The 22316-nt window shown below is 39.2% G+C and overlaps 1 pseudogene; it reads left to right on the top strand.

The window, feature by feature from the left end:
• LOC114694935 overlaps nucleotides 1-19283 on the top strand; it is a 31126-nt pseudogene extending 11843 nt beyond the window's left edge.
• The last annotated feature ends 3033 nt before the right edge of the window (nucleotides 19284-22316 follow it).

Genomic DNA, 22316 nt, shown 5'->3' with positions numbered 1-22316 from the left:
AGTGACTTCTGGGCAGAGGGCCTGCCCTGAAGTGCGGTTGATGTGTCCAGTGACACTACATTGGAGAAAAATGATTTCCCTTTTGCTGTCAGGTTTCAACGGCAAACAACTTCTTGTTTAGGGGTGGGAACCCATGTTAAGTCCCCTCTCTCAGTGCTGGTACCCCTTCTTGATAGATTCTGTACAGGTCTTGTGTGTGCTGACAGTCTCTGTGAGTTCATATGTGCATCAGTCCTGTTGTGTCTGGAAGACACTGTTTCCTCAGAGTCATCCACAGCTTCTGGCTCTTCATTTTTCCACCTCCACTGCCTCATTGATCCCTGACCCTTGAGGGTAGGGATTGGATGGAGACATTCAGTTTAGTACTGAGAGCTCCAAAGTCTCAGTGTCTGCACATTGTCCAGCTGTGAGTCTCTATGTTAGTTCCCATCTACTGTAAGAAGAAGCTTCTCTGAAGAGAGCTGAGAGACACTGATCTATGGGTATAAAAATATGTCATCAGAAGCCATTTTGTTATTGTGTTCATTTATCAATAATAGTAATAGGCTTTCTCTTAGGATACATATCTAGTCCCAGGCTCTTGACTACCTTAGTAGTGTCAAGTATGAGTTCTATATCATGAAGCATACTTTAAATCCGGTCAGAAAATGGTTGGTTACTCTCATAATATTTGTGCCACTATTATGTCAGTGCATCTTATAGGAAGGTTGCTCTTGTAGATTGTAGAGTTTGTGGCTAGGTGATACTGATGATTGCCTTTCTCCTCTGGTAGTATGCAAAGTACCTTCCAGCACAATAGCATTAGTCTATAGGGGCTAGGCTTCTAGTTTGGCATTTGTAATTGCCTACACTTACTAGGCCAAGGTCACCTGATATGGCAGGGCAGTAAGTAATAAAATCAGACCAGGTTTGAGGGTCCACGGTACAACTGAGGCTGTGACAATTTTATTGAGAGCAATCAGACTTTTTATACCTTTATCAGAAACAGAATGTAATGGCTATTGCCAGATTCAATATATGTAGTTGGTAGGATACAATGACACTTACAAGCTATACAGGGTACACAAGATTAATGCCTAAGACCAATTGTACTGTCAAGTTTCCAGGCTTCCTTGACTACTAAGAGAACATACGGAGAAACACTGCCTGAGGAGTGCATTGGTCTCTCAGGAACTAGAAGGCAATTGTGCCCCAGAAGCCATGGACCGTAACCTGAAAAAGCTTTGATGCATGCCTCTCAAGGCAGCTAGACCAAGCCAATTCCATGGTTCCCTGCAGGCACTGGCTTGATTTCTCTGTGTTTGATGACATGAGTAAGTATTGTCTTCAAGAGTAAGGCCTTACTATCAGGTTGTGGGGAGAAACCAGTGGCCTTGGCAATGGCTTGTGATGTTTTGGATGGGGTCATTTTGCCAATGACTCAAACATTATCTAACCCATTCTTGGCACTGGAGGTTTTACTTGGTTATATAAGATGTCTAGTTGTGGCTTTGTCTTCTCCATTCTGTGGTGACTTTCTTCATATTTATTTCACATATATAAACATTTTAGGAATCTTCTGCACTAGTAGGTCTTCATATATTTTCTAAAGGCCCTTGGTGTTCCTTGTTCCTTCCCATATTCCCTCCTTTACCCTTTTCTTCTATCCTGCTTCCCATTTAATTATCCTATTTCTAGTTTATTCTTTATTTCTCCACAATACCATATTCTATCTCTACTTTTTTTGGGAGATCCCATCCTCTTCTCTGGTCCCTTACTTGGTACGTAAGCTCTGTGGTTATTCAGATTTTAGCACACATATTGAAAGCTTATAAATTAACATATACATATAAGAGAAAATATGCATTATTTGTCTTTTGGGGTGTGAGTTATACCACTCAGGATGATTTTTCTACCTCTATCAATTTACTTGAAAATTTTATAATTTCATTTTTCTTGACAGTTGAATAATATTCCATTGTATAATGTACCTCATTTTCATGATCCATGTAAGTTGAGAGAAATTTGACTGTTTCCAATCCGGCTATTATAAATAGAGCAATAATGAACATGGGTGAGCAAGTATCACTGTAGTAAGATGTAGAGATCTTTGGAAATATGCCCATGAGTGATACAGCTGGGTGTTAAGGTAAACTGATCCTCAGCTTCCTGAGGAACCACTACATTGATTTCCGTAGTGGCTGTATGGGTTTGTATTCTCACCTGCAATGAATAAATGTTCCCTTTTTCCTGCATTTTTGTCAGCAAATTTTTTAATTTATCTTGGTCATTCTGACCAGGGTAAGATGAAATCTCATAGTAGTTTTAGTTTGTATTTTCCTGAAGGCAAAGGATATTGAGCATTTATTTAAGTGTTTTTCAGACATTTGTGTTTCATCGTTTGAGAACACTTTTCTTAGTCCTTAAGAAGTTTCATTTCTTTGTGGATTTCTGTGGGCCTCTGTAGCACTTTGTTTCTTCCTTTTCTCATGTGGTCTTCATTTACCATGGTCTCCTATTCCTTGTTCTCCCTCTCTGTTCTTGATCCAGCTGGGATCTCCCGCTCCCACAAACTCTCTTTCCCTCGACACTCACCCTTCATTACTCCCACTCATGTCCAGGCTGTTCATGTAGATCTCAGCCATTTCTCTGTCATTGGGTGATCCCCATGTCCTTCTTGGGGTCCTGTTTCCAGATAGCCTCCCTGGTGATGTGAGTAGCTGTCCAGTCATCCTTGTTCCACATCTAGTATCCTCCTATGAGTGAGTACATACCATATTTGTCTTTCTGAGTCTGGGTTACCTAACTCAGGATGATTTTTTCTAGATCCATCCATTTGCTTGCAAACCTCATGATGTCATTGTTTTTCTCTGCTGAGTAATATTCCACTGTGTATATGTGCCACATTTTATTTATCCATTCTTCAGCTGAAGGGCATCTAGGTTGTTTCAAAGATACCCCCACAATAGACTGCTGGCAGTGGTCGAGAGACAGCCCGAACTGACCTACTCTGGTGATGGGATGGCCAAACACTCTAATAGTCGTGCTAGAAACCCCATCCAACAACTGAGGGATCTGGATGCAGACATCCATGGCTAGGCCCCTGGTGGAGCTCTGGGAGCCTAATTAGCAAGAAAGAGGAGGGTTTGTATGAGCGAGAATTGTTGAAACCAAGGTTGGATAAAGCACAGGGACAAATAGCCAAACGAATGGAAACACATGAACCATGAACCAATGGCTGAGGGGCCCCCAACTGGATCAGGCCCTCTGAATAGGTGAGGCAGTTGGTTGGCTTGATCTGTGTGGGAGGCATCTAGGCAGTGGTACCAGGTTCTGTGCTCAGTGCATGAGTTGGCTGTTTGAAACCTGGGGCTTATGCAGGGATGCTTGGCTCAGTCTGGGAGGAGGGGACTGGACCTGTCTGGACTGAGTCTACCAGGTTGATCTCAGTCCTTGTGGGAGGCTTTGCCCTGGAGGAAGTGGGAATGGGGGGTGGGCTGGGGGGAAGGGGAGGGGGGAGAACAAGGTAATTTGTGGCTGATATGTAGAACTGAATGGTATTATAAAATAAAATAAAAGAGGAAAAGAAGAAATTGCATTTCTTTTCTTTTCTTTTTCTTTCTTTTTGGTTTTTCGAGACAGGATTTCTCTGTGTAGTTTTGGTGCCTGTTCTGGATCTTGCTCTGTAGACCAGGCTAGCCTCGACTCACAGAGATCCACCTGGCTCTGCTTCCTGAGTGCTGGAGTGTGCGCGCCACCCACCACCCAGCAGAAATTTCATTTTTTAGTTGGGTTATTTGTTTTATTCATGTTCAGATTATTTTAGTTCTCTCTATATTTTAGATACTAACCCTCTATCTGTAGCCAGAAGTTTCTCTGGTCCTTCCTGGCCTTGCAGTGGGGACAAATCTTTCCTATTTGCATCCCCCAGCTGCTTGGTCCCAAATAAACACACAAAGGCTTATAATATTTACAAACTGTATGACTTATGGGTCAGGCTTCTTGTTAGCTAACTATTATAACTTAAATCAACCCATTTCTATTAATCTATTCGTTGCCACATGGCTGTGGCATTACCAGTCAGCTGGCATCTTGTTGCTCCTTGGGCAGCAGGCTGGCATCTCCCCCAACTCCATCTTTTTTCATCTCGTCTTTAGTTTGAATGTTCTGCCTAACCTTATCCTGTCCTGCCATAGGCCAATGCAGCTTTATTTATCAACCAATAAGAGTACATATTCATAGCATACAGAAAGTTATTCCACAGCATCTATTAGATGCATGATTGGTACATATCTTTTCCCATTCTATAGGCTGCTGCTTTGCCTGAATAACAGTGTCATTTGCCATACAGAAGCTTTTCAGTTTCACGAGGTCCCATTTATCAGCTGTTGATGGTAGTGTCTATACTATTGGTGCACAGCCTTTTCCTGTGCCAATGAGTTCAAGAATATTACCCACAATCTCTTCGATGAGATTCAGCATATCTTGTCTTATGCTGATGCCCTTGATCTATTTGGAGTTGAAATTTGTACAAGGCAATAGACATATATCAGCTTGCATTTTTCTACATATGGGCTTCCAGTTTGGCCAAAATCATTTGTTGAAGATGCTATCTTTTCCCTAGAGTTTGTTTTTGTGCTCTTTTGTCAAAAAAAAACCAAAAAACAAAAAACAACCAAAAAACAGATGTCTGTAGATGCTTCCTGTAACACAACTGACCTCACCTTGCTAATTCCTCAGCTGATCTTGTTTCCTCAAACTAGAAGCCTCTGTGTCCTCATCTGAGTGGATCTACTGCTAAAAGTGAACTGCTTCTAAAAGCATAAAGCTTAACTAGGCTAGTTCCTGGTCCTCATGCCTTATATACCTTTCTGCTTCCTGCTATCACTTTATGAGATTAAAGGAACCTCATGCCTAGAGGTTTCCAGTGTGGCTTTGAACTCACAGAGATCTGGATGGATCTCTGCCTCCAGAAGGCTAGGATCAAAGGCGTGTGCTACCACTGCCTAAACCTATGTTTAATCTAGTGGCTGTTCTGTTCTCTCACCCCAGATAAATTTATTGGGGTGCACAATATATTGGGGGAGATAATATCACCACAGCTTCCGTAAGTTTATTTTTATTATTCAGGATTTTCATGATTGTTTTAGTGTGTGCGTGTTGGTGTTGTTCTTATATGAAGTTGAAAGTTGATTTTTTTTTAATTTCTGTGAAGAATTGTGTTAGAATTTTGATGAGGATTAATTGAATTTGTAGATTGCTTTTGATAGATGATCATTTTCATAATAATACTACTACCTATCCATGAGCATGGGGAATCTTTCCATCTTTTGGTGTCTTCTTCAAATTCTTTCTTCAGTGTAAAACTTTTATTATACAGGTCTTTCACTTTCTTGGCTAGAGTTAACTCAAGATATTTTATTTGAGATACTGTGAATACTGTTTCACCCATTTCTTTCTCAGTATGTTTGTTTCTTGTGTATTGGAAACCTATTAATTTATCTGTGCTAATTTTGTGTCTTGCTACTTGGGTGAAAGTATTTATCAGCTGTAGAAGTTTCCTAGTGTTGCATTTAGGGTATCATGCACCAGTGAAAGATACTTTGACTCCTTCCTTTCCTATTTGTATCTTCTTGATCTCACTTGTCTCATTGCTTTAGCTAAGACTTCATGTACTATATTGAATAGGTATATAGAGAGTAGACATCCTTATCTTCTTCCAGACTTTAGGATAAATAGATAAATAGCTTGTGTCTAAATACTGATTGTCAATTATTATTGTGAAGATAGACAGATTCTTCTGTCACATTATTCAAAGTATGTTCAACTCTGACAAAGTATGTTGGTAAAAATCAGTAAGTTTCTGTGTTAGTGGAGATACATAAGTGGAGATACAGTAGCCTTAAGTTTCAAGGTTATTTACACAAGTATGAAGAGGGCCTGTTCCTTTAAAAGATGACAGAACTGTTGATGGAGTGGTAGTGCGGTCTTCAGTGTTGAACCAAGAGTTCTGGCTCATAAATTCAAATTTGTAGTGTGTTAGAGACTTACGTACAAATATGCAGTACCTCACTGTCAAGGTTTTAACTATTTCTCTGTATACAGAGGCAGAACACACATGGATCAGAGCCTCAAATTCTAAGTCACTAGATGCTTGCACAGCGTTTCTTAAACTATTGAAAAAAAAACAGTGGAGGAAAAGAATTTGTTTATATGGTCAGCCGAGGAGAAGCAGACACAAAGAAAGACATAAATAAGTGACCCTCCTTCCTCCCACCAGCATGAAAAGCAATCCAGAGCAGACTATGGATTGATAGCTATCCAAAAGCATAAACCAGATTTGGAAAAAATATAAAAATTTGCAACCCTGTATAATAGAAGATGTTTCTGAAGTACAAAATAATAGAAGGTGTGAAATAACTGTATTGTTATATACAAAATTCAAGCACCACAAAGTACACAACAGCAAGATTCAGACAGTGATTTCTGAAAGTGTGTATAGTCAAGAAAAACATCTCACAGAATGAAAAATAGCCAACAGGGAAAGAAGCAGAATTTATAAAACAAAATTGCAGAACAAGAAATGCTTATGTCAATGTTTTAATAAAAATAGAAAGCTGAGAAATGAAAATCAAAACTTCAGTTTACTATTTCATGTGACTTTAATGGTAGCAATAACAACAACAAAACTATGTCCATATAAAATAGCAGGTTCTATATTTATTCCCTCAAAGCAACTGCTCACAGAGAGAAATTGCAATAAAATATAGCCCCCTGCATATTTATCTGTAAATCAACATACATACAAGTGCATGTCCACATCACTGAAATTAAATGTCTGTGGTGATGGCAATTCTTTTATTCTAAGGGGAAAAGAATCATTTGCCCAGGTTTTATCTTTTTTGATTTGTCATGAAAATGTTTTTTTTTAATATTAGCACATGTAAATCTTTCATGTTTTCCTAAGATGCAACCTAGTTAAATATTCCTTTACTGATATGAGTTCTCTGTAACGTAGTACTACAAAACAATATGATACAATAAAATAATTTTGTACAAAAAAATAGTTTTGACACAATGCCAGCTAAACAACTTTTTCTCCTTTCAGGTTGTTGAGAGTGTGAGTAATTGGTGACCCTGCGATAATAGGGACACGGGGAAACAAACATCATGCTATACTGCTGGTGGCTGAGTAACTGGAAGGGGAAAATCAGCTCTCTCCGCTGGAGTGGCACTGGGAATATCAGCCTCATTGCAGGGCAGGCCCCAGGCCCAGCAGTCATTGACCAACACAGGAAAAAGCTTCTTTGGAGGGCAGTTTGTCAGCACTGAAAGAGAAGCAGAACTTGGAAGGAAAGATGCCAAATCTGGAACAGAGGTTATTCCTGGAAGAAGTGTTGTTCCAGGAGATGGAGTGATCTAAACACAATCTTACTTATTATTCCACAAAATGCTATGTTGTGTGACACACTAAAATTAAATAAATTAAAAATATATGAATCCCACACCAAACACTGTTTTCTATATGTACTATATTCCTTATCCACACTCTATACCGTATTTCCCTTTCTCAAATTTACAAGGGTAATTACTACATGTAAGTGCTTAGGAAATGTCCTATGTTATTTGAAGGCTGCACCCCTTGGTCAAGTCACTCCCATTACCATGTCAATGATTATTTTTGCAAAAATCTCTTGAGAAAACACTGCTGATGGTTGGAGAACACTGAGAGGAAAGGGATCTCCCCAAATGCCACATTGCTCAAAATCATGCATGTCAACTGTTGCCACGGGCATTGGGCTCATGCCTTTAGATCCAAGAGTAATCAGACTCTGAGAACAAATGACACTTTCCAAGTTGGCTTCAGTAATTAATTATGTGCTTCAAGAACCTGTGTTTGCAGCAGCTTATACTCCCAGACACAAGTGTGTGGTCCCTGCAGGAAGCCAAGGAGCCCTGGAGTCAAGCACAATGAAAATCACTTACTCTAATATGCTTAAATGTGCCTTGAGCATAAGGCTGGAAGTATGAGCAGGTTGTAGTGCAGTTCCTTCACTTTCTCAAGCCACAGCTTCTTTCAGCCTGCCTCCCCCACTGCAGGCACTGACATTCAAATTGACTTTTCCCATTTATAATAGCAGTTTCTGTCTTGTTTTTAGCATTGTCCACTGAGACCACCGCTGTGATTTTTTTTTCTGCTGATGCACAAGATAGAAGAAAGTGTCCCAGAAAATGATGCGCCACTTACTCCAACCATTTTGCTAAAAGACACTCAAGTGTGGACAGAGTCGTCAGAGAAAATAACAGAGAATGGCAGGCTACTGCCAGGAACACTTCCTCATCAGTGGTCCCATTTTCAGAAAGTAGACTAAAAAGTCATGTGCTCTCCAGCGCTCAGACAAGAAAGACACGCTCTCTATGGCATCTGAGATGGGAGTTCAAGGGTGTTGCTTAAAAAGAAGGGAAGGGGTCCTGGAAGATGGCTCAGCAGTGGAGAACCCTGGCTGTTCTTTCAGAGGACCAGTTTCATTTCCAACATCTAGGTTGAATGTCCCACAACTGCTTGTAACTTCAGCTGCAGGATACCCTCTTCTGGCCTTTTCAAGCACACATATGCAGCACACACACACACATAAAATATAAATCTTTAAAAAAAATTAAGAAAAGATGAGAAAAGTAAAAAGCACTGACAGAAAAAAACAATAAACAAACAAACACATACACACACTGAAGTCAGTAATGTAAAGTCCTCATTGGAAACATTTGGATTTTGAAAGGCAAAATCAAACAAAATTTAAAATGATCCAATGTCAGTCAAGGAGACTGAAATGTTTACCAACTGCTTTCTGCTCACTCATGTTCTAGGAAATGAGAGAAAATGACAAATGAAAGTGCAGAGTGTGGGATGAGGAAAAGAATGGGAAACCAACTACTAACAAGAGAACTATTAACCTCAGAAAACAAACACAAGTAAGAGAGAAAGGAGGGAAACCGAGCCGTCTGAGAGTGTGAGACCGAGAGTGGGAGCAGAAATGAGAAGCTTAGAAAGAAGCAGTTCCACACTCTAAAACTTTACATATGTGTTCATTTAGTTTATATGCGTGTACGTATGCATGTAGGCATATGAAAGGCATAGGGCAGCATGCAGGAGTAACTTCTACTGTATTTGTTCCCGGAACTGAATTCAGGTCACCAGGCTTGGCAGCAAGGCCTTCACCAACCAAGCTGTTTGGCCAGGCCACAGTTCGTATTTCTTGAAGTTGCATTGCACAAAACAACAATTTCTAAGATATCAATAAGTGCTGTGAGAAAAAGTAAAAGAAAACCAATTCCAAACGAATAAAAACAACTCTGTGGTCAATGAAATGTCATGATTCTCAGGACTTTCAGTATGAGAATATGTTGCCTGATTGCAAACAGAAATCTATAACATGCTTCATTTAATATTGGAAATTGTTTTTACTGATAGTCTGCTAATATTGGAAAATGAATCTTTGGAAAATGTTAGTTGTAAGAACTCAGCGAAGTCTAGCTGTACTGGCCCTGCTGTCTAGCTGTAACTTTGAACCATCTTTACCCTCTACTGAACTTTCAAATTTTTGTTCTGTATGATAAAGGAGTTATCCAGAAGAGTCCTAAACCTCATTTTCTCATGGCCCAAACAGGACAATTCATGCCCAAGTCATTACTTGTGAAAAGCAAACTAAATGGGCTATTTATTGTGTATGCAATGCTTACCCAATTCCTAGCTTATCAGAAGAGTCTGTCAGTGAGAACAAATAAGCCACTGGAAGATGACTCAGAAGTTCTAGTGAATTCAGTAAAGAAACCCAGATGTAATAATGACATTCGTTAACGTCTTCTACTTACAGTGGTCAGAGAAAAACTCTAGTTAACTTGCCAGTATACTGTAGGTCATCTATGATGCTGGTTATCTTGCCCAGAGCTATGCAGACATCCAAAACATGTGAATCCTCTGTAAGGTCGCTTCTTCCCCGACCCCCACAATCGATTAGGAAATATTTGCTTGGGACTAGAAGTCTGAGTTTCAAATGTGAAGAGGTAAAAAATAAAATGAACATATTACCTCTGTCTTTATAACAAGAAAAAAAGCTGGTTACAATGAAAACCAATGACTTTATAGACATATCAGAAATGAGAAATTGCAGCGAAAATTGCAACCAAGTAGGGAGGGAGGGAGGAAGGGAGGGAGGAAAGGAGGGACAGAAAGAAAGAGAGGGAAGCTAAGACCAGCTTAGTTTGATAGATGTAGCAGGAATCTGAAACACTTAATGGTAGTTTTGGAAAATTGCTGGAGGCCACACTTAAAGGAGACACTTTTAGAATCATAGTCTTAGGAAATGTGCCCTTTCATTTCCACTAGGAACCCACCATATTTAGAAGAAAATGATCCTAGGAAGAGCTTTCATGACTCTGATAGAAAGCAGGAAAGGGAGGAAATACCCAGAATCTTTTACACCACAGTTTCTTAAAGTGTGGGTCATGGCCACATGTGGGCTTGGGAAATGGAATCATTTCTGAATACTCAATAACAAAAAAATTAATTCAAATCAAATGCATAATGAATCCAACGTGTTTCTGACAGAACTTGACTACATTGCATCACATGGCTTCACTGTAGCCTTGATTCTAAACACACAGTATGTACACCATGTACTGCCCAGCCCTTCCCACCACCCAGTAACAACAAATGCTACCCAAACCAACCTGAACCATCTTAGCTCAGACTGGAGACAAACTGAACTTCAGTGTTTTCATGCACAAGTAAAGTTTTCAGCTTTCACATGTAGAGATCAATTACAGGAAACACAAATGGTTAATATTTTACTACTATAATTTTTCATCCCTTAAATATCAAAAGCAGTGTTTCTCAACCTATGGATCATGAATCCTTGGATGTTGAACGATCTGTTCACAGGGGTCACCTAAGACCATCAGAAAATACAGATATTTACATTACACTTCATAACAGTAGCAAAATTATAGTTACAACAAAATTACAGGTAGCAACAAAAATAATTTTGTGGCTGAGGGTCACCGCAACATGAGGAACTGTGTTATAGGGTTGCAGCATTAGGAAGGTTGAGAACCACTGATCTAAAGAGTTTAGGTTGCTTTTGGTAAGATTCCTATTTTTACTATGTTGATCCTACCTATCCAAGAGCATGGGAGATCTTTTCATTTTCTGACATCTTTTTCAATTTTTTTCTTCAAGGACTTAAAGTTCATGTCATTTCACTTCAGGTCTTTCACTTGTTTGGTTAGAGTTACTCCAAGATATTTTATATTACTTGTGGCTATTGTAAAGGGTGATGTTTAGCAATAGCAGAGAGGGTTCCTGAACTGGCCTTCCCCTGTAATCATATTGGTGACTACCCTAATTGTCATCATAGAACCTTCATCCAGTGACTTGTGAAAGCAGATGCAGAGATACACAGGGAAGCACTGGGCTGAGCTCCTGGAGTCCAAATGAAGAGAGGGAGGAGGGATTATATAAGCAAGGGGGTCAAGCTCATGATGTGGAAATGCACAGAGACAGCTGACCCAAGGTGGTGGGAGCTCATGGACTCTGGACTAACAGCTGGGGAGCCTGCATGGGGCCGAATTAGGCCCTCTGAATGTGGGCAACAGTCATGTGGCTTGGTCTGTTTGTTGGGTCCCTGGCAGTGGGAATAGGATTTATCCCTGGTTCACAACTAAACTGGCTTTTTGGAGCCCATTCCCAAGGGAGGGATACATTACTCAACCTTGATACAGGGGGGCAGGGCTTGGTCCTGCCTCAACTTGATATGCTAGGATTAGTTGACTCCCCATGGGAGGCCTTACCATCTCTGAGGAGTGGATGGGGGGTGGGATGGGGAGAAGGTGAGGGAGTGCAGGAGGAGGGGATGGGGGGGAAACTGTGGTTGGTATGTAAAATGAAAAATAATTTAAAATAAAAAATCCTTAAAATATAATCTTTTCTGTTTGCTTTAATAAAAATTACCATTATCTTTTATTACTGAAAAAAAAAGTTTAGGTTTTATTGTTCTGAAACATTTATTTTTTGTGTGTGTCTGTTACACGTGGATGTGTTCATATGTGTACATGCATGCTAGGTTTGTACTAGCCTGGCTGCCGAGCAAGCCTCTAGAATCTGCCTAGCTCTGATTCCCAGTGCCAGGATTACATGCTCAGGTTCCCACACCTGGCTTTTTATGTGGGTGCTAGGGACTTTTGGGTCCTCACCCTTGTGCATTAGGGACTTGACTGACTGAGTCATCTCCCCAGCTCCAGAAAGTTCTATTTAAAAAATAATCTCTGTTTGAAGGGGCTGGAGATGTAGCCCAGTGGGCAGAGTGTTTGCGTAGCATGCATGAAGCCCTGGGTTCGATTCTCAGCACAGAATAACACCAGACACGGTAGGACAGCCACAATCTCAGGTTAGTCTGGAGGGTTAGAAGTTTAAGGTAACTGTGATAACCCTTAGCTACAAACTGAGTTCAAGGTCAGTCTGAGCCACATGAAACCCAACCCCAGAGAAAATTGAAACATAAATAAGTTGCTGTCTGAGTTGCTGACTTGAGTTTTGTAACAATGATAAATGAATTTTGGTTTAGTATTAGACAGAATTTCCAGCAATTTCTAATCCTAAACGTTTATTTTATAGTAGATATTTATGCAAAGTGACATTCTCATTTTTGATAACTATAAAACCAAAACATTGTTTTGCTTGTTAAAACCTCAAAGATGCCCTATGTTCGGGAGTAGCAAATATTTAGTCAACATTTTATTCGTTCTGTAAAAGTAAATGAAACTCTCTTATTAATATGAAACTCTGCTGTAACATTAAATAAATGATAAAGTTATATACATATCAAGGGATTGCATTAAGTATTTTTTTTTTTTTTGGTTTTTCGAGACAGGGTTTCTCTGTGTAGCTTTGCGCCTTTCCTGGAGCTCACTTGGTAGCCCAGGCTGGCCTCGAACTCACAGAGATCCGCCTGCCTCTGCCTCCCGAGTGCTGGGATTAAAGGCACGCACCACTACCGCCCGGCTGCATTAAGTATTTTTAACTAAATATATTGAATGATTTTACCAGCAAGTGTTTTTATTTATGTCTATTTTATAGAACTGCATACTGGGGTCCTGTTAAAATTTGTTGGGTGCAAAGGGGTCATGAGTGGAAGAGCTCTACATAAACAACATCTACGCTGGAGGAACTGCCAAAGCTTGACTTCAATGTCGTTAAGCAATCCTCCAGCTCTCACTCTGCCTCTTCTAGTCTTTTTTCTAGGTGGGGGACAGTCAAGGCAGTATGAGCCATAATTTAAAGATACACTTTAGAATAACATTAGCAAAGAGAGTAGGAGGCAGACAGTGGGCATTTGTATTCCTGTAGAAACTTTGTAAATATTAGAAGACATGTATAATGTAAATAGGAAAAATGAAATGGTCAGACCACTGTTTTATAATAATGCTAATAATCATTTCCCCTACACACCAGCAAACTGAGGTATGGGCATGATGGTGGCTGAAAAGGTTTTTAACTGAGCTGTCATTACTGGAAGGACCAAGACAATTAGTCTCAAGTGTATGAGAGGAATCTATAGCCAATGTCACCAACAGACACAGAAAATATTAAGATTCCTAGATGAATAAACAAGAAATACCCTACTAAGTGTTTTAGTGTTTTCTCTGACTTCTTTTCTTCAATATCTTAGTTTTGCTTATAGAAGCTTTCCATATTTTTGGCTAGATTTATTCTCCACACGTTTTTAGAACTATTCTGAGTGCTGCCTCATTTCTTATTAGTCAAATAATCATCAAATCCAGTTTTCCATAATAAAATAAAATTACAAGAAGATTCTTGAAGAAAAATATTATTGAAAAGACCAAAGCAAGAATCGAATAGATTCAGTTATGGTATAGATTTTGAAATCACCAAAAAGAGAATTTAAAATTACTAAGACTAAGAATGTCAAAGGCTCTGCTGAAAATGCAATTTGCAAGAACTTAGAGATGATATAAGCAGAAAGTTTGGAAATGGAAGGATGTAAAAGTAGGTGATAGAAATTAAGCACTCTGATAGAAATAAAGAATGCTTTGTGGTGGGCTCAGCAGCAGCAGGAGAGCCTAATGGAAGAGTGGGTGGATTTGAAGACATAGTAGTATAAAGTCCTTGCCCAGAAACTCAGAGTGCAAAAAGAAGACTAAAAAAATTAACAAAACACAATATATGAAAATGGTTAAATAATTACAGGTGGATTACACACACACACACACACACACACACACACACACACACACACACACATATAAAACTACATTTTGTTCATCAGGCTGTGAAAGAGAGGGTACTACTGCCGACAATTTTCAACCTGATTCTATTTCTGTGCTATTTCCACAAACATGTATTCATGTGTTTATTATTCAGGGTACCAGTAAAAAGAAGTAAACCACTCTAATTATTTAAAGTAATATTAACGATAATTCCTCAGGTAGAAGGAAAATCAGTTAGGGCAAAACACTGAATCTACATAAAGATAGGAAGATGAATGGATAAATAATAAATGAAGTTCAAGAAAGGGTCTTTTCTATTAATCTTATCTAAGAGAAAAGTATTTAGAACAATAAGAGTAACAGTGTATTGGGTTATTACATCATATGGACAAGTGAAATGAAGAAACTGTTTTTGTAAAATAGGTGTCTTCATGGGCAAAGGTTGTAGCTGGAGTTTTCTCCAGTTCTGCCCAGGCCATAGCCACTCAGACCCAGGTAAACACACAGAGACTTATATTACTTATAAACTGTATGGCTGTGGCAGGCTTCTTGTTATCTAGTTCTTATATCTTAAATTAGCCCATTTTTATTAATCTATAAATTGCCATGTGGCTTGTCCTTACCAGTACTTTTACATCTCGTGTTCTTTGTGTCTGGCTGGTGACTCCTGACTCAGCCTTCCTCTTCCCAGAAATCTCTTTTTTGCTTGTCCTGCCTATACTATACTTCCTGCCTAGCTACTGGCCAATCAGCGTTTTATTTATCAACCAAATCAGAGCAACACATTCACAGCATACAGAGCTGTATCCATAGCACTTACCTCCCATTTTTTTTTAATCAAAAAGGAAGGTTTTAACTTTAACATAGTAAAATTACATATAACAAAACAATTATCAAGCAAAAAGTATAGTTACAATATCTAGTCTATTTATAATATCTAGTCTATTTGTATATGGCAAAATTAGAGAAGATATCCTATCTATCCTATATTTGTGAGATTAAGGTTTTATATCTAACTTACCTTTTATCATACCTAAGGAAATTTTAACTATCTAGTCTTCAACTACATCAAAGACCTCAGAAAGATATAATATTACCTGAGAAATGGGAGAAGGATGCAAGCAACTTTTGGGAGTCTTGTGAGAGTAGACAGAGACCACTGGTAGCCTGGATAGTTACCCAAAGTTCCTCTGTAAAGTTGGGCTTCTGTCTTTAGCCCACAGGCTTAGAGTCTCTCAGTCACTTCTCTCTGTGTCCTGTAGAATGTCTGGCAGTTTCATCTGTGAAGCAGGAAACTGAAGGACGATTTTACTAAGCAAAGTTCAGTGGTCACCTTTCTATGGGTACTGCACGTCCAGTTGATACTTTTTTTAAAAGCAGTCCAGGTAAGAACAGTTTCTTGCCCAAATGGTTATTTTGGTCAAGAAGAAGATAAACTCCATATGGAGTGTCTTTAGTGCCCATCCTCCTTTCTGAAGTAAATTGGTGCTGCCAGGAGCAGACATGTCTCACTGTCCAGAAAAGTCTAAATTTTTAAAACATTTTAAATGCCATATTCTGTAGGTCTTTGAATGTTTGAAGATTACCTATCTATCTGAAATATATCTATGTATACCTAGAAAACTTAACTAACATGGATACAAGTTTGACTGTCATAGAAGACTAATTATTAATCTGTATTTTTTAATTGTCTATTATAATTTAAATGAGTTACATAAACATAATACCTCTAACAAGAGTAGAAATATATATACAGTATAACAAAATTAAGTTTAAACTTGTATCAATAAACTAAAATCCATAGCAATGTAAAACATTTTAAACAAGTTGTTGTTATTAATCTTATCTAAGAGAAAAGTACTTAGAACAATAAGAGTAACAGTGCATTGGGTTATTACATCATATGGGCAAGGGAAATGAAGAAACTGCTTTTGTAAAGTAGGCGTCTTCATGGGCAAAAGTATTTACTTGAAGGAGGATTTTGGTAGTTTAAAAATATTTTTTATTTGGTTATATTTTAAAAGGAGAAAGAAAGAAAGAAAGAAAGAAAGAAAGAGAGAGAGAGAGAGAGAGAGAGAGAGAGAGAGAGAGAGAGAGGGAGGGAGGGAGGGAGGGAGGGAGGGAGGGAGGGAGGAAGGAAGGAAGAAAGGAAGAAGGAAGAAAGAAAGAAAGGAAGGAAGGGAGGGAGGAAGGGAGGGAGGGAGGAAGGAAGGAAGGAGGGAGGGAGGGAGGGAGGGAGGGAGGGAGGGAGGGAAGGAAGAAAGGAAGGAAGGAAGGAAGGAAGGAAGGAAGGAAGGAAGGAAGGAAGGAAGGAAGGAAGGAAGGAAGGAAGAAGAAAGAAATCCTAGCCACTAGGGTAAAGTTTAACAACTGAACTGTTATTTATATCTCCTGGGAGAGGGAAAATCAGTTTTCAACAGAGTGACACTGGGTACATCAACCACTCCAGGGCAGGCCTCATGAATGGACCCCACAGTTTTTTTGTGTGCTTTTATTTGGCTACAGTTTGTTAGTTTTTTTCTGTTTTTTCTTATATTGTTTTCCTGGTTTAGGGGGTTGTTGTATTAGGTTTTTGTTTGTTTGTTTTGAGAAAGAACTTAAAGTTGGGTGGGTAGGGAGGGAGAGAGGATCTGGTAGGACTTGGGGAGGGGAAAGAATATGATCGAATATATTTAAATTTAAAAATTGTTTTAAAAAATTATAATAATAAAAAACCCTTCAAGGTTAGCCTGATCTACATAATGAGAAATGTCTCAATCACAACAAAACAAAACAAAATGGAAGTATTATAGAGCTTAGGAGATGGATCCATGGGTAAAGGGCTTCCCATGCCTTTGTTTGGATCCCCTGTGTCTATGGAGGTGGTGGATTCGGTGGTCCACTTCTCTAACTCCAGTGCTGTGGAGGCAGAGACAGGCAGATTCTGGAGGTTTACTGGACAGCCAAACAGCAGCATTCAGAATAGCTCTAAAAATGTGTGGAGAATGAATCTAGCCAAGGATATGGAAAGCCTCTAAAAGCAAAACTAAGACATTGAAGAAACAAGTTGAAAAAGACACTAAAAGATGAAAAGACCTCACATGCTCATATATAGACAGAGTTAATACGATGCAAATGCCTAGACTACTGGGATAAATCTACAGATTCAATGCAATGCCCACCATAGTTTTAATGCCATTCTTTACAGAACAAGAAAAAGATAATATTTTTGAAAGGGAGCAAAACCCAACTGTGAAGACAAAGGATGCATATCATGTGAGTAACATATAAAATATAATTAAAACAGTATATGTGTGTGCTCATATGTGCATGTTGTCATTCCTACTGAATCCTTAGTAGCAGAGATATTTGGTGCTATATTTTTTCCTTGCTAAGCTCAGACACAGCTTTTTTTTAAGAGTACTATGATTTAGATACTTAATACTAATCAATCAAAGTTGGCATTGAAGATAAAATCTACTTGCAAACATAAAATTACATTACTGTACAAATGAGAAGTCAGAGACTGCGAGAATTTAAAGAATATTCTGGTTACTTATCAAGACACATAGTTAATGGAAAATTCAGGGCTAATGGCTAACATTTATCTGGCTCTTCAATCTATCAGTCACTCGTCTGAAAGCTCCATGTGCAGAAATTTGTTTAATCCTCAAAACATTCATAAACGATATGAGTTACTATAGTTTTTGATTTTATAGGTGAGGCAACCAGGGAACAGAGATGCAATCTGTAGGCTTGGGATTTGGATAGAGGCACACTTTACCCATAAACCACGATCTTTACCAAAGTGTTAAATTGCTCACAGAATATAAATAAAAGCATTACTCAGTCATTTCAAAAGAACTTAAAAATTAACTTGTGTATGAACTCAGGGTTTTTATCTTTTGACCTCTCCTGGGTACTAAAGCATGTTTCTTGATCTTCAATGGAAACTATTCTCAAAAAAACCCAAAATCCAAAAACCAAAAACATAAAACAACCCCCCCAAAACCCTCAACTATGAAATATGTCTTCCACTAACAATGGCAGAAACCACTCAGGTGGAATCATGCAGCAGCTCTTAGGGGTGGCAGTAACAGCAGCCCAGCCTCTAACAATTCAGTGGATTCTCCAGAGCTCCTTAGGTGTCCAGTCGACTAGGACCTCCCCACAGTGTTAGAGGAACTGATTAAGGCTTCAGAACAGAATCCAGGTGATACACAATATGAATGTCAAAAAGCTTATTGTCTAATTCTTGGGAAATACTGCGATGCTACTGCTGATGTAAAGAAGTCTCATGAATTTAGTCCAAATAATTTTTCTCCTCCCCTGAGGAAGGGACACATAAATACTGTGGGGAAAAAAAACCAACTATGCTTCTGCTCTAGAAAGTTTTGCAGAAGGACAAAAATTAGTGCAGATGTAAATTTCACATCTGGATTAAAAGGTGTCAAGATACTTAGAATGGATCAGAATCTGTGAGGTAACTGTATGTCAAAAATCAAGTATGGCTGGTATCAAATGGAATCTCATGTAATCATTATACATTTGATCAAGAATCAGAAGAATGATGTAGCTGTGGAATTTTCAGAAAAAGAGATGCCTGCTTTGGTGAAGCTCCCTTCTGGGGAGGATTAGAGTTTGAAATTGAGATTTCTTCAACCTGTCAGGCCAGAACAGAGCTTGTCTAAAGCGCTTTCAACAACAATTGAAATGAAAGTGAAAAGCCGTAGGCTGTGAGATGGAAAAAGACAGAGGGGCCAGGAGAGGTGCCCACAAAAACCAAAGAGACAAACAAAAACAAACCAACAACAACAACAACAAAAACCCAGCTCACAGCATTCATAAAGAACCTGCATCCATCACCTCATCATATCAGAAACTGGAATACATTGGTTGGCAAGATCAAAGATGAAGAGAATAAGAAGCTGGAGGGTGATGCAGCTTTAAACAGGTTGTTTCAGCACATCTGTTCAGATGGCTCTGATGAAGGGGAACACGCCATGAACAAGTCACTTAGGGAGTCTGGTGTGCAGTCTTGAGTACTGTCTCAGGGTTTCCATTGCTGTGAAGAGACACCATGACCACCGTAACTCTTAAAAGGAAAACCCTTAATCAGGCCAGCTTACACTTCAGAGGTTTAGTCCATCATCATCATGGTGGGGCATGGCAGCATGCAAGCAGACATGGTGCTGGAGAAGGAGTCTGAGAGTGGAGAAGGAGCTACATCTTGATCCTACAGGCAATAGGAAGTGGTCTGAACTAAGGATAACTTGAGCATAGGAGACCTCCAAGCTCACCCCCACAGTGACACACTTCCTCCAACAAGGCCTAACAGTGCCACTCCCTATGAGCTTATTGGGAGCCAATTCCATTCAAACTACCACAAGTACCAATTGATTTGATGAAGGTAAAAGGAAATCAGTTCTGCTGCTATGATATGGAAACAGAACTAGATAAATTAATTTGCTAAAACTGTCTCAGATTACACGTGAGACATCTTTTTAAAAAGCAACAACAAAAAGCCTTCATTAACTGTGTTCATTGACGATTCATATATATATTATGGCCACCCTCATGCTCTCAACCCCTTTACCATCTCCTATCCTTCCTACAATTTCCATCTCCCCATTCATCTTCCTATTGTTTTGTGGCTCAGAGTTTAACCAGGGTCATCCATTATGACCATGGGTATAAAGCTATCCTTTGGAATTCAGTGGGCTCATCAGTGGGGGTATGCAACTGAAGATAACATCTATCCATCTCTTAGAATCCATCAGTAGCCATAGTTCATCAGGATGGGGTAGAGCACTGTGAGCCTCTCTGTTTCTTGCGTAAATATTCATAGGCCCTGTCTTCTGTGGGTCCATTGCAGGCCATTATGAGCAGCCCTATCTGTTGTAAAATTAGAATTTTATTGGCTGTCATACCCAGCATTCTTCCTATCTCCTGTCTCTGCTCTTGCATTATTTCTATCTCCTCTTGCTTGATGTTCTCTGTGTCTTAGAGGGGATATAAATGTCCTCCTTGGGTGTAAACACTCAATCATCTCTTACTTTCAGTGCCTTGGGTAGCCATGCATCACTGGAGGATTCCATCTTCAACTATACCATGTAATCTGTTCACAATCTTATTTACTATTGGATATAATGAAAATACTGGCCATAAATTTTCATCATTGCATTTAAATAAAAATGCTATTTTTATTCTTTTAAAATTCTTTAAAAATTGCACTTCATGATAAAAAAGAAGCTATCAGACCTCTGACTCCAGTGGAGCTGGGTATCAGTGCAGGTCTAGGGATTAGGCTCCATTTGGACCAGTTATCTGAGAGACTTGGGGCCAAAGGGTCAGTGTCGAACACGTTTTTATTCCTGATGTCCCAGCGGTCGCTGCAGGACCAAGAATTTACAATTTCAGTGTCCCAGAAGGTAACTTGGGTTTGAGATTTTGACTATAGCCCTCAGCCATTTAGTGAAATTCAATGAGACCCACATCTGCACTTATGTTCCCAGAGGGTTTGTGGAGTTCAACTTGACCATGAATTTGACTCCATCAGGGTATCAGGGTGATCAGCACGAAGTACCACCTTGGTCCTTGATCCAAGATAGGATCATGTCAGTGACCCCCACATCATAATCATCACCAAATTTCACCAATCCCCATAGCTGAACTTCATGCAAACATCCCACTAGGAGGATTCACAAAAGAAGTAAAATATCCAGAGTCAGAAGAATGGAAAAAATCAAAACTGAAAGATAAATCCATTCCAACAGATGTGCAAAAAAAAATCATGAATAACCACAGAAAATATGACACAAACACAATCATGATTCATCCCCAACCTCCCAACTCCTGTATAGTGGGAACCTAAATAAATGACAGAGGGAGCCAAGATATGTGAGAAAGATTTGTCTTACTTTTTAAAAGATGTGTTAATTTTTTATTTTATGTTTATGAGTGATTTACCTGCATGTACATATGTGTACCACATGTATGTTCAGTAACTGCAGAGGCAAACGGGGATTGGAAGCCTGGAACTGGAGTCAGAGTTGGTTGTGAGCCCCGTGGTGGGGACTGTGAACTAAATTCTTGTCCTCTGGAGAAGCAGTGAGCACTCATAACTACTGAGCCATCTCTCCAGCCTTAGAGTCTCACATTTTAAAGGAACAAATCATCATACAAAAGAGTCAAACAAATAGATGCATAAAACGAGGAAATATATTCAGGACTTCAGCAAGACAGTTTCCATAGAAAGAAAAAGTTACCAAACTGAAAGAGAGAGTTCAAAATACGAAGAAAAAATTCAGCAAGAAATGGAAGCACTGAAAAAGAAAAACAAACATCTGAAATTAAATAAATGCTTGTGGTGGTATTGTGTTCCCCAATATATTGTGTACCCTAATAAACTTATCTGGGGTCAGAGAACAGAAAAGCCACTAGATATAGAGGCCAGAAAATGGTGGCACTCACACCTTTAATCCTGTCACTTGGGAGGCAGAGATCCATCTGGATCTCTGAGAGTTTAAAGCCACACTGGAAACAGCCAGGCATGGTGACTCACGCCTTTAATCCCAGGAAGTGATGGCAGGAAGCAGAAAGGTATATAAGGCATGAAGACCAGGAACTAGCTTGGATGAGCCTGGTTAAGCTTTTAGGCTTTTGAGCAGCAGTTCAGCTGAGACACATTTGGATAAGGACACAGAGGCTTCCAGTCTGAGGAAATGGGATCAGCTGAGGAACTGGCGAGGTGAGGTAACTGTGGCTTGTTCTGCTTCTCTAATCTTTCAGTGTTTACCCCAATATCTGGCTCTAGGTTTGTTTTTGTTAATAAGACCCTTTAAGATTCGTGTTACAAATGCTCAATCAAATAAATCCACACCAGAAAACATTATCAAGAAGGTGGTCCTGGGCTGCCTAAGAAGGTTAGCCCAGCATGGATCTGTGAACAAACTAGAAAACAGCTTTCATCCATGGTTTCTGTTGAAGGTTCTGAATGATTCCTGTTCTGACTTTATCAATAACGAATGTAAGATGACCTTATTTTTCCCTTTAGCTGTTTTTGATCAGAAAAA

This window comes from Peromyscus leucopus, chromosome 19 (assembly GCF_004664715.2).
Source record: "Peromyscus leucopus breed LL Stock chromosome 19, UCI_PerLeu_2.1, whole genome shotgun sequence".
Taxonomy (NCBI): domain Eukaryota; kingdom Metazoa; phylum Chordata; class Mammalia; order Rodentia; family Cricetidae; genus Peromyscus; species Peromyscus leucopus.
This window is presented reverse-complemented; position numbering and strand designations above follow the sequence as displayed.